Source organism: Dama dama, unplaced genomic scaffold (assembly GCF_033118175.1).
Source record: "Dama dama isolate Ldn47 unplaced genomic scaffold, ASM3311817v1 ptg000080l, whole genome shotgun sequence".
NCBI classification, from domain to species: domain Eukaryota; kingdom Metazoa; phylum Chordata; class Mammalia; order Artiodactyla; family Cervidae; genus Dama; species Dama dama.
In genome coordinates, this window is record NW_026870899.1 from 1,739,767 (window position 1) to 1,752,373 (window position 12,607).

Here is a 12,607-nt window from a genome sequence, read left to right on the forward strand (position 1 = left end):
GCATGAAAAGGTGTGAAAAATATGAAGAGCATGAAAAGTGTGAAAAATAGGAGCATGAAATGTGTGAAAAACACGAAGAGCAAGAAACGGTGTGAAAAACATGGAGAGCATGAAAAGGTGTGGAAAATATCAAGAGCATGAAAAGGCCTGAAAAATATGAAGAGCATTAAAAGGAGTGAAAAACACGAAGAGCATGAAAAGGTGTGAAAAACAGGAAGAGCATGAAAAGGTGTGAAAAATACAAAGAGCATATAAAGGTGTGAAAAATACGAGGAGAATGAAAAAGTGTGAAAAATATGAGGAGCATGAAAAGGTGTGAAAAATACGAGAAGCATGAAAAGGTCTGATAAATACGAGGAGGATGAAAAGGTCTGAAAAATACGAGGAGCATGAAAAGGTCTGAAAAACACAAGGAGCATGAAAAGGTCTGAAAAATACGGGGAGCCTGAAAAGTTGTGAACAATATGAACGGCATGAAACGGTGTGAAAAATATGAAGAGCATGAAAAGGTGTGAAATATACGAAGAGCATGAAAAAGTGTCAAAAATACGAAGAGCATGAAACAGTGTGAAAAATATGAAGAGCATGAAATGGTGTGAAAAATATGAAGGGCATGAAAAGGTGTGAAAAATATGAAGAGCATGAAAAGGTGTGAAAAATATGAAGAGCATGAAAAGGTGTGAATCATACGAAGTGCATGAAAAGGAGTGAAATATACGAAGAGCATTAAAATGTGTGAAAAATACAAAGAGCATGAAAAAGTGTGAAAAGTACAAACGCATCAAACGGTGTGAAAAATATGAAGAGCATGAAACGTTGTGAAAAATCACGAAAAGCATGAAAAGTTGTGAAAAATTCAGAGAGCATTAAAAGATGTGAAAAATTACCAAGAACATGAAAAAGTCTGAAAAATACAAAGAGCTTTCTGAAAAATATGAAGAGCATGAAACGTGTGAAATATATGAGGAGCATGAAACTATCTGAAAATATGAAGAGCATGAAACGGTGTGAAAAATACGAGGAGCATGGAAAGGTCTGAAAAATACAAGGGTCGTGAAAAGGTGTGAAAAATACGAGGAGCATGGAAATGTGTGAAAAATACGAGGAGCATGAAAAGGTCTGAAAAATACGAGGAGCCTGAAAAGGTTTCAAAACTATCAAGAGCATGAAAACGTCTGAAAAATACGAAGAGCATGCAAACGTCTGAAAAATACGAAGAGCATGAAAAGGTGTGCAAAATATGAGGAGCATGAAAAGTTCTGAAAAATACGAGGAGCATGAAAATGTGTGAAAAATACAGGGAGCATGCAAAGGCCTGAAAAATACGAAGAGCGTGAAAAGGTGTGAAAAATATGAGGAGGATGAAAAGGTCTGGAAAATACGAGGAGCATGCCAAGGTCTGAAAATTATGAGGAGCATGAAAAGGTCTGAAAAATACAAGGACCATGAAAAGGTCTGAAAAATATGAGGAGCATGAAACAGTGTGAGAATATGAAGAGCATGAAACGGTATGAAAAATATGAAGAGCAGGAAAAGGTGTGAAAAATATGAAGAGCATGAAACGGTGTGAAAAATATGAGGAGCAAGAAAAGGTGTCAAAAATATGAGGAGCATGTAAAGGTGTGAAAAATATGAAGAGCATGAAAAGTTCTGAAAAATACGAGGAGCAAGAAATGGTGTCAAAAATATGAGGAGCATGTAAAGGTGTGAAAAATTTGAAGAGCATGAAACTGTGATAAATATGAGGAGCATGTAATGGTGTGAACATATGAAGAGCATGAAACAGTGTGAAATATATGAAGAGCATGAAAAGAAGTGAAAAATATGAAGATTATGAAACAGTGTGAAAAATATGAATAGCATGAAAAGGTGTGAAAAATATGAAGTGCATGAAACGGTGTGAAAAATGCGAAGAGCATGAAAAGTTCTGAAAAATATGGAGATCACGAAAAGTTCTGATAAATACGAAAAGCATGAAACGGTGTGAAAAATAAGAAGATCATGAAAACATCTGATAACTACGAAGAGCATGAAAAGGTGTAAAAAATTTGAAAAGCATGACAAGGTGTGAAAAATATGAAGAGCATGAAACGGTGTGTAAAATATGAAGAGCAAGAAAAGGTTTAAAAAATATGAAGAGCATGAAAAGTTGTGTAAAATATGAGGAGCAAGAAAAGGTTTAAAAAATACGAAGAGCATGAAAAGGTGTGAAAAATTTGAAAAGCATGACAAGGTGTGAAAAATATGAAGAGCATGAAACGGTGTGAAAAATAAGAAGAGCAAGAAAAGGTTTAAAAAATAAGAAGAGCATGAGAAGTTGTGTAAAATATGAAGAGCATGTAAACGTGTGAATAATATGTGGAGCATGAAAAGATCTGAAAAATATGAAGAGCATGAAAAGGTGTGAAAAATCTGAGGAGCATGAAACGGTGTGACAACATGAAGCTCATGAAAAGATGTGAAATATATGAGGAGCATGAAATGGTGTGAAAAATAAGAAGAGCATGAAAAGCTGTAAAAAATATGAAGAGCATGAAAAGGTCTGAAAAATACGAAGAGCATGAAAAGGTCTCAAAAATATCAAGAGATTGAAAAGGTCTGAAAAATATGAAAGGCATGAAAAGTTGTGAAAAATTGAAGAGCATGAAAAGGTCTGAAAAATATCAAGAACATGAAAACTTCTGAAAAATATCAAGAGCATGAAAAGGTGTGAAAAATACGAAGAGCATGAAAAGTTCTGAAAAATACAAAGAGCATGAAAAGGTCTGAAAAATACGAAGAGCATGAAGAGCATGAAAATTTCTGAAAAATATGAAGACCTGAAAAGGTGTGAAAAATATAATGAGCATGAAAAGTTGTGAATAATATGAGGAGTATGAAAGGTGTGAACAATATGAGGAGAATGAGAAGTTGTGAAAAATACGAGGAGCGTGAAAAGTTCAGAAAAATATGAGGAACATGCAAAGGTCTGAAAAATACGAGGAGCATGAAAAGGTCTGAAAAATACAAAGAGCATGAAAAGGTCTGAAAAATACATTGAGCATGAAACGGTGTGAAAAATGAGAAGAGGATGAAAATGTGTGAAAAATATGAAGAGCATGAAAAAGTGTGAAAAATTTCGAAGAGCCTGAAGAGGTGTGAAAAATACGAAGAGCATGAAAAGTTGTGAAAAACACGAAGTGCATGAAAAGGTGTGAAACATACGAAGAGCCTGAAACGGTGTGAAAAATGTGCAGAGCATGAAAGGTTATGAAAATTACGAAGAGCTTGAAAAAGTCTGAAAAATATCAAGAGCTTGAAAAGTTCTGAAGTATATGAAGAACATGAAAAGGTGTGAAAAATACCAGAAGCATGAAAAGCTGTGAAAAATACGAAGAGCATGTAAAGGTCTGAAAACTATGAAGAGCATGAAAAGTTGTGAACAATATGAGGTTCATGAAATGGTGTGAAAAATATGAAGAGCATGAAACGGTGTGTAAATATGAAGAGCATGAAAAGGTGTGAAAAATACCAGGAGCATAAAAAGCTGTGATTTACGAGCAGAATGAAAAGTTCTGAAAAATAGGAGGAGCATGAAAAGGTCTGAAAAATACCAGGAGCATAAAAAGGTGTGAATAATATGAGGAGTATGAAAAGGTGTGAACAATGTGAGGAGCATGAGAAGCTGTGAAAAACACGAGGAGCGTGAAAAGTTCTGAAAAATACGAGGAGCATGCAAAGGTCTGAAAAATACGAGGAGCTTGCAAAAGTCTGAAAAATACGAGTAGCATGAAAAGGTGTGAAATATATGAAGAGCATGAAAAGGTGTGAAAAATTACGAAGTGCAGGAAAAGTTGTAAAAAATTACGAAGACCATGAAAAGATGTGAAAAATAAAAAGAGCATGAAAAGGTGTGAAAAATACGAAGAGCATGAAAAGGTGTGAAAAATATGAACAGCATTAAACGGTGTGAAAAATACGAGGAGCATGAAAAGGTCTGAAAAATAGAAGGAGCATAAAAAGGTGTGAAAAATGCGAGGAGTATGAAAAGGTGTCAAAAACACGAAGAGCATGAACAGGTGTGAAATATTACAAAGAGCATGAAAAGGTGTGAAAAATATGAGGAGCATGAAATGGTCTGAAAAATACGAAGAGCATGAAAAGGTCTGAAAAATATCAAGAACTTGAAAAGGTCTGAAATATACGAAGAGCATGAAAATGTGTGAACAGTATGAAGAGCATGAAAATTTCTGAAAAATACGAGTAGCATGAAGAGTTCTGAAAAATACGAAGAGCATGAATAGGTCTGAAATATCAGAGGAGCATGAAGAGGTCTGAAAAATACTAAGAGCATGAGGAGGTCTAAAAAATACGAGGAGCATGAAAAGATCTGAAAAATAAGAAGAGCATGAAAAGGTCAGAAAAATACGAGGAGCATGAAACAGTCTGAAAACTATGAAGAGCATGAAAAGGTCTGAAAAATACGAGGAGCATGAAACAGTCTGAAAACTATGAAGAGCATGAAAAGTTCTGAAAAATTTTAAGAGCATGAAAAGATCTGAAAAATATGAAGTGATTGAAAAAGTGTGAAAAATATGAAGAGCATGAAATGCTGTGAAAAATATGAAGAGCATGAAAAGGTGTGAAAATTATGAGGAGCATGAAACGGTGTGAACAATACGAGGAGCATGAAATGGTGTGAACAATACGAGGAGCAGGAAAAGTTGTGAACAATACGAAGAGCATGAAAAGGTCTGAAAAATATAAGGAGCATGAAAAGGTCTGAAAAATAAGAAGAGCATGGAAAGGTGTGTTAAATATGAGGAGCATAAAAACGTGTGAAAAATATTAACAGCATGAAAAGGTGTGAAAAATATGAAGAGCATGATAAGGTGTGAAACATATGAAGAGCATGAAAAGGCCTGAAAAATATGAAGAGCGTGAAGAGCAACGTCAGGACTTGTGCCTAGATGCGAGCGACACTTCGGGACTCTCCTCGAGGCTTCGCAGGGCAATTGGGATGTCTCTCCAGCTGAGGGGGGAGACCAGGGGTCCCGTTCCACTTGCCACAGGAATCCTGGGACTACTATCCATATTAAAGAGGTGTCAGGCATCGTCTCCTTTTGAAGCACTGACGTCCGCGTACCTCTGGAGTTTTCAAAGGATGTGAGGCCTCCGGTCGCGATGAGGCGGGGAAGTAGGTCTTTCTCTGTGGTCTCCACAGGGGATTCAGACATCCCTTCGTCATGGGAGATGCAAGACGAGCCTGCATTCAATTCACTGCAGGGATATCCGGCCTTACTTCGAGTCAGAGCATCTCGGTGTCCATTCCACTTGAGGCCACAAACTCAGGGTCCCTCTCACATACATGTAGCTGAGAGAAGCCTCCTCTTGAGGTGCTTGTGGAAAGTTCGTATTCCTCTTGAGTTGAAGCCAGGGACTAAGCTCTCATCTCGAGTTGATTTGGGGTCCACGGAGCCCTTTCGTGTTGCTACAGTGACCTCAGGATCCCTCTAGACTTGAGACAGTGATCTTGGGTTTTCTCTGGAGTGCCATCAAGGAAATCATGGCTCCTTTCACGTTTGATGTGGAACACGGAATTGCTCTGCACGCAGTGCAGGGGAATCGGGCATCATCTCGCGGCGAGGGGGAAGTCTCATGGTTTTTCTCGACTTGCGGCCAGAACCTGGGGTATATTCTCGAGTTACGACCGGGAGGGCCCTTCCAGACATGTGTTTGCTGAGCGACGTCAGGACTCCTGCCTAGGTACGAGGGACACCTCGGGATTCTCCTCGAGTCTTGGCATGGCAATTGGGACGCGTCTCCACGTGAGGCAGGAGACCCAGCGTCCCTTTCCACGTGCCACAGGGATCCTGGGACTCCTATCCATATTCAAGAGGAGTCAGGCATCGTCTTCTTTGGAAGCATTGATCTCCGCGGACCTCTCGAGTTTTCAAAGGATGTGAGGTCTCCGGTCGCGATGAGGAGGAGAACTAGGTCTTTCTCTGTGGTCTCCACAGGGCATTCAGACATCCCTTCGTCTTGGGAGATGCAAGACGAGCCTCCATTCAATTCACTGCAGGGATATCCGGCCTTACTTCGAGTCAGAGCATCTCGGTGTCGATTCCACTTGAGGCCACAATCTCAGGGACCCTCTCACATACCTGTAGCTGAGAGAAGCCTCCTCTTGAGGTGCTTGTGGAAAGTTGGTATTCCTCTTGAGTCGAAGCCAGGGACTAAGCTCTCATCTCGAGTTGATTTCGGGTCCGCGGAGCCCTTTCGTGTTGCTACATTGACCTCAGGATCCCTCTAGACTTGAGACAGTGATCTTGGGTTTTCTCTGGAGTGCCATCAAGGAAATCAAGGCTCCTTTCATGTTTGATGTGGAACACGAAATTGCTCTGCACGCAGTGCACGGGAATCGGGCCTCATCTCGCGGCGAGGGGGAAGTGTCATGGTTTTTCTCGAGTTGCGGCCGGAACCTGGGGTATATTTTCGAGTTACGACGGGGAGGGCCCTTCTAGACACCTGTTTGTTCAGGGATGTCAGGACTCCTGTCTAGGTGCGAGGGACATCTCGGGATTTTTCTCAAGTCTTGGCATGGTAATTGGGAGGCATCTCCACGTGTGGCGGCACACCAAAGGGTCCCTTTCAACGTGCCACAGGGATCCTGGGACTCCTATCCATTTTCCAGAGGAGTCAGGCATCGTCTCCTTTGGAAGCATTGATCTCCGTGGACCTCTCGAGTTTCCAAAGCATGTGAGGCCTCTGGTCGCGATGAGGCGGAGAACTAGGTCTTTCTCTGTGGTCCCCACAGGGGATTCAGACATCCCTTCGTCTTGGGAGATGCAAGACGAGCCTGCATTCAATTCACTTCAGGGATATCCGGCCTTGCTTCAAGTCAGAGCATCTCGGTGTCCATTCCACTTGAGGCCACAAACTCAGGGTCCCTCTCACATACCTGTAGCTGAGAGAAGCCTCCTCTTGAGGTGCTTGTGGAAACTTGGTATTCCTCTTGAGTCGAAGCCAGGGACTAAGCTCTCATCTCGAGTTGATTTGGGGTCCATGGAGCCTTTTCGTGTTGCTCCAGTGACCTCAGGATCCCTCTAGACTTGAGACAGTGATCTTGGGTTTTCTCTGGAGTGCCATCAAGGAAATCAAGGCTCCTTTCACGTTTGATGTGGAACACGGAATTGCTCTGCACGCAGTGCAGGGGAATCGGTCCTCATCTCGCTGCGAGGGGGAAGTCTCTTGTTTTTTCTCGAGTTGCGGCCGGAACCTGGGGTATATTCTCGAGTTACGACGGGGAGGGCCCTTCCAGACACGTGTTTGTTCAGCGACGTCAGGACTCCTGCCTAGGTGCGAAGGACACCTCGCGATTCTCCTCGAGTCTTGGCATGGCAATTGGGACGTGTCTCCACGTGAGGCGGGAGACCCAGGGTCCCTTTCCACGTGCCACAGGGATCCTGGGACTCCTATCCATTTTCAACAGGAGTCAGGCATCGTCTCCTTTGGAAGCCTTGATCTCCGCAGACCTCTCGAGTTTTCAAAGGATGTGAGGCCTTCCGTCGCGTTGAGGTGGAGGACTAGGTCTTTCTCTGTGGTCTCCACAGGGGATTCAGACATCCCTTCGTCTTGGGAGATGCAAGACGAGCCTGCATTCAATTCACTGCAGGGATATCCGGCCTTACTTCAAGTCAGAGCATCTCGGGGTCCATTCCACTTGAGGCCACAAACTCAGGGTCCCTCTCACATACCTGTAGCTGAGAGAAGCCTCCTCTTGAGGTGCTTGTGGAAAGTTGGTATTCCTCTTGAGTCGAAGCCAGGGACTAAGCTCTCATCTCGAGTTGATTTGGGGTCCACGGAGCCCTTTCGTGTTGTTCCAGTGACCTCAGGATCCCTCTAGACTTGAGACAGTGATCTTGGGTTTTCTCTGGAGTGCCATCAAGGAAATCAAGGCTCCTTTCACGTTTGATGTGGAACACGGAATTGCTCTGCACGCAGTGCAGGGGCTTCGGGCCTCATCTCGCAGCGAGGGGGAAGTCTCATATTTTTTCTCGAGTTGCGGCCGGAACCTGATTTATATTCTCGAGTTACGATGGGGAGGGCCTTTCCAGACACGTGTTTGTTCAGCGACGTCAGGACTCCTGTCTAGGTGCGAGGGACACCTCGGGATTCTCCTCGAGTCTTGGCATGGCAATTGGGACGCGTCTCCATGTGAAGCGGGAGACCCAGGGTCCCATTCCACGTGCCACAGGGATCCTGGGACTCCTATCCATTTTCAAGAGGAGTCAGGCATCGTCTCATTTGGAAGCATTGATCTCCGTGGACCTCTCGAGTTTTCAAAGGATGTGAGGCCTCCGGTCTCCTTGAGGCGGAGGACTAGGTCTTTCTCTGTGGTCTCCACAGGTGATTCAGACAACCCTTCCTCTTGGGAGATGCAATTCGAGACTGCATTCAATTCACTGCAGGGATATCCAGCCTTACTTCGAGTCAGAGCATCTCGGTGTCCATTCCACTTGAGGCCACAAACTCAGGGTCCCTCTCACATACCTGTAGCTGAGAGAAGCCTCCTCTTGAGGTGCTTGTGGAAAGTTGGTATTCCTCTTGAGTCGAAGCCAGGGACTAAGCTCTCATCTCGAGTCGATTTGGGGTACATGGAGCCCTTTCGTGTTGCTCCAGTGACCTCAGGATCCCTCTAGACTTGAGACAGTGATCTTGGGTTTTCTCTGGAGTGCCATCAAGGAAATTAAGGCTCGTTTCACGTTTTATATGGAACATGAAATTGCTCTGCATGCAGTGCAGGGGAATCGGGCCTCATATCGTGGCGAGGGGGAAGTCTCATGGTTTTACTCGAGTTGCGGCCGGAACCTGGGGTATATTCTCGAGTTACGACGGGGAGGGTTCTTCCACACACGTGTTTGTTCAGCGACGTCAGGACTCCTGTCTAGGTGCGAGGGACACCTCGGGATTCTCCTCGAGTCTTGGCATGGCAATTGGGACGCGTCTCGACGTGAGGCGGGAGACCCAGGGTCCCTTTCCACTTGCCACAGGGATCCAGGGACTGCTATCCATTTTCAGTAGGAGTCAGGCATCGTCTCCTTTGGAAGCATTGATTTCCACGGACCTCTCGAGTTTTCAAAGGATGTGAGGCCTCCGGTCGCCATGAGGCGGAGAACTAGGTCTTTCTCTGTCGTCTCCACAGGGGATTCAGACATCCCTTCATCTTGGGAGATGCAAGACGAGCCTGCATTCAATTCACTGCAGGGATATCCTGCCTGACTTCGAGTCAGAGCATCTCAGTGTCCATTCCACTTGAGGCCACAAACTCAGGGTCCCTCTCACATACCTGTAGCTGAGAGAAGCCTCCTCTTGAGGTGCTTATGGAAAGTTGGTATTCCTCTTGAGTCGAAGCCAGGGACTAAGCTCTCATCTCGAGTTGATTTGGGGTCCTCGGAGCCCTTTCGTGTTGCTCCAGTGACCTCAGGATCCCTCTAGACTTGAGACAGTGACTTTGGGTTTTCACTGGAGTGCCATCAAGGAAATCAAGTCTCCTTTCACGTTTGATGTGGAACACGGAATTGCTCTGCACGCAGTGAAGGGGAATCGGGCCTCATCTTGGGGCGAGGGTGAAGTCTCATGGTTTTTCTCGAGTTGCGGCCGGAACCTGGGGTATATTCTCGAGTTACGACTGGGAGGGCCCTTCCAGACACGTGTTTCTTCAGCGACGTCAGGACTCCTGCCTAGGTGCGAGGGACACCTCGGGATTCTCCTCGAGTCTTGGCATGGCAATTGGGATGCGTCTCCACGTGAGGCGGGAGACTCAGGGTCCCTTTCCACGTTCCACAGGGATCCTGGGACTCCTATCCATTTTCAAGTGGAGTCAGGCATCGTCTCCTTTGGAAGCATTGATCTCCGCGGACCTCTCGAGTTTTCAAAGGATGTGAAGCCTCCGGTCGCGATGAGGCGGAGGACTAGGTCTTTCTCCGTGGTCTCCACAGGGGATTCAGACATCCCTTCGTCTTGGGAGATGCAAGACGAGCCTGCATTCACTTCACTGCAGGGATATCCTGCCTGACTTCGAGTCAGAGCATCTCGGTGTCCATTCCACTTGTGGCCACAAACTCAGGGTCCCTCTCACATACCTGTAGCTGAGAGCAGCCTCCTCTTGAAGTGCCTTTGGAAAGTTGGTATTCCTCTTGAGTCGAAGCCAGGGACTAAACTCTCATCTCGAGTTGATTTGGGGTCCACAGAGCCCTTTCGTGCTGCTACAGTGACCTCAGGATCCCTCTAGACTTTAGACAGTGACTTTGGGTTTTCTCTGGAGTGCCATCAAGGAAATCAAGGCTCCTTTCACGTATGATGTGGAACACGAAATTGCTCTGCATGCAGTGCAGGGGAATCGGGCCTCATCTCGCGGCGAGGGGGAAGTCTCATGGTTTTTCTCGAGTTGCGGCCGGAAGCTGGGGTATATTCTCGAGTTACGACGGGGAGGGCCCTTCCAGACACGTGTTTGTTCAGCGACGTCAGGACTCCTGCCTAGGTGCGAGGGACACCTCGGTATTCTCTTCGAGTCTTGGCATGGCAATTGGGACTCGTTTTCACATGAGGCAGGAGACCAAGGGTCCCTTTCCACGTGCCACAGGGATCCTGGGACTCCTATCCATTTTCAAGAGGAGTCAGGCATCGTCTCCTTTGGAAGCATTGATCTCCGCCGACCTCTCGAGTTTTCAAAGGATGTGAGGCCTCCGGTCGCGATGAGGCGGAGAACTCGATCTTTCTCTGTGGTCTACACAGGGGATTCAGACATCTCTTCGTCTTGGGAAATGCAAGACGAGCCTGCATTCAATTCACTGCAGGGATATCCGGCCTTACTTCGAGTCAGAGCATCTCGGTGTCCATTCCACTTGAGGCCACAAACTCAGGGTCCCTCTCACATACCTGTAGCTGAGAGAAGCCTCCTCTTGAGGTGCTTGTGGAAAGTTGGTGTTCCTCTTGAGTCGAAGCCAGGGTCTAAGCTCTCATCTCGAGTTGATTTGGGGTCCACGGAGCCCTTTCGTGTTTCTCCAGTGACCTCAGGATCCCTCTAAACTTGAGACAGTGATCTTGGGTTTTCTCTGCAGTGCCATCAAGGAAATCAAGGCTCCTTTCACGTTTGATGTGGAACACGGAATTGCTCTGCACGCAGTGAAGGGGAATTGGGGCTCATCTCGTGGCGAGGGGGAAGTCTCATGGTTTTTCTCGAGGTGCGGCCAGAACCTGGGGTATATTCTCGAGTTACGACGGGGAGGGCCCTTCCAGACACGTGTTTGTTCAGCGACGTCAGGACTCCTGCCTAGGGCGAGAGACACCTCGGGATTCTCCTCGAGTCTTGGCATGGTAATTGGGACGCGTCTCCACGTGAAGCGGGAGACCCAGGGTCGCCTTCCACGTGGACAGGGATCCTGGGACTCCTATTCATTTTCAAGAGGAGTCAGGCATCGTCTCCTTTGGAAGCATTGATCTCCGCGGACCTCTCGAGGTTTCAAAGGATGTGAGGCCTCCGGTCGCGATGAGGCGGAGAACTAGGTCTTTCTCTGTGGTCCCCACAGGGGATTCAGACATCCCTTCGTCTTGGGAGATTCAACACGAGCTTGCATTCAATTCACTGCAGGGATATCCGGCGTTACTTCGAGTCAGAGCATCTCGGGGTCCATTCCACTTGAGGCTACAAACTCAGGGTACCTCTCACATACATGTAGCTGAGAGAAGCCTCCTCTTGAGGTGCATGTGGAAAGTTGGTATTCCTCCTGAGTCGAAGCCAGGGACTAAGCTCTCATCTCGAGTTGATTTGGGTCCACGGAGCCCTTTCAAGTTGCTCCAGTGACCTCAGGATCCCTCTAGACTTGAGACAGTGACTTTGGGTTTTCTCTGGAGTGCCATCAAGGAAATCAAGGCTCCTTTCACCTTTGATGTGGAAAACGGAATTGCTCTGCATGCAGTGCAGGGGAATCGGGCCTCATCTCGCGGCGAGGGGGAAGTCTCATGGTTTTTCTCGAGTTGCGGCCGGAACCTGGGGTATATTCTCGAGTTACGACGGGGAGGGCCCTTCCAGACACGTGTTTGTTCAGCGACGTCAGGACTCCTGTCTAGGTGCGAGGGACACCTCGGGATTCTCCTCGAGTCTTGGCATGGCAATTGGGACGCGTCTCCACATGAGGTTGGATAAACAGGGTCCCTTTCCACGTGCCACAGGGATCCTGGGACTCCTATCCATTTTCAAGAGGAGTCAGGCATCGTCTCCTTTGGAAGCATTGATCTCCGCAGACCTCTCGAGTTTTCAAAGGATGTGAGGCCTCCGGTCTTGATGAGGCGGAGGACTAGGTCTTTCTCTGTGGTCTCCACAGGGGATTCAGACAACCCTTCGTCTTGGGAGATGCAAGACGAGCCTGCATTCAATTCACTGCAGGGATATCCGGCCTTACTTCGAGTCAGAGCATCTCGGTGTCCATTCCACTTGAGGCAACAAACTCAGGGGCCCTCTCACATACCTGTAGCTGAGAGAAGCCTCCTCTTGAGGTACTTGGGGAAAGTTGGTATTCCTCTTGAGTCGAAGCCAGGGACTAAGCTCTCATCTCGAGTTGATTTG